Here is a 1,339-nt window from a genome sequence, read left to right as displayed (position 1 = left end):
CACCTTGCGGGTTTTGGAATTTCCAACCCGCCACCGAGCCCAATGACCAATATCCGTGCGGGTTAGAGTATTGCGGTGTGAGTTAAATAGATGCGGGTTTGCGGGTTTTGCGGGGTGGGTTGGGTTTTTTGGCATGGCATTTTTGTAATTTATTTTATTCAATTTTTTGGGCTAGGCCTAAAAGGCCACACATATATGGGCTTTTTTTTTATTATTTTTGAATCCGAATATGGGCTTTTTGTTGGGACTAAGCCTAAAGGCTACACCTGTAAGCAACAAAACCCAGCAGAATGATATTTTGGCTTTTTTTTTTTTAGTTTTCATAAAAATATGGTTAGGTTTATTTTTTAATCAAAAAGATGGGGAAAAAAAACAAACCGAAAACTTATTTAACAGTTAATACCCATAGTTTATAGTTACATCAAACTCTAAGCAACAAAACCCAGCAGAACGCAACTTCCAAGTAAAATGACTAATCATTCAGAATGCAACTTCAACTTCAAGTAAAATCCATAATGCAACTTCAACTTCAAGTAAAATCCATAATGCAATTTCAACTTCAAGTCACTAATCATCCTCAAGTAAAATGTTGATGTTCTTCAAAGTTACTTCTACAAAGAATGAAAAAAAAAAAAAAAAAAAGCATTACAATATCAATTAAAACCGATAAATGAAATTTGTAAATAGCAAAATATATTAAGCAAACTAAAATAATCAAAAAACTGAGCTAAATCGAGCTTATAACTTTCAGCATCATCAACCATATCTAAGTCAGAACTTAGAGGTTTTGATCTTAACCAATTTTGTGAACATATCAATGCTTCAACCGTACTTGGGGCCAATGAACTTCGAAAAGGATCCAACACACGTCCTCCGGTGCTAAAAGCCAACTCTGAAGCAACTGTTGTAATGGGAATAGCCAACACATCTCGTGCTATTTTGGCAACTATTGGGAATTTGGTTGAGTTCACCATCCACCAATTTAAAATATCAAAATTCGCATTTGCTTTTTCAACATCCTCCATCAAATATCGATCAATCTCCGATTTGCTTTCAATATCGCTTTTAGAAGTTAGGTACTTATGAAACCTATTCATGAAGTAGAGGTTAGCATTCTCACTTTCTTCTATTTTCATTGACGAACCTTGAGGTAATTCACTACTATGTGGAACTTGAGATGAACTCTCTCCGGAGCTATAGTGATCATATAATTTGTTAAGGATATACCTCAATTTTTTCATCATTTCACTACATTTATCAACACCAAGAACATCTTTGAACCAATATTCTAACGACACCAATTTAGTTCGTGGATCAAGTATAACAGCATCAAACATTA

The sequence above is a fragment of the Corylus avellana genome, chromosome ca4 (genome assembly GCF_901000735.1).
Source record: "Corylus avellana chromosome ca4, CavTom2PMs-1.0".
NCBI classification, from domain to species: Eukaryota; Viridiplantae; Streptophyta; class Magnoliopsida; order Fagales; family Betulaceae; genus Corylus; species Corylus avellana.
Note: the sequence above shows the minus strand (reverse complement) of the source record.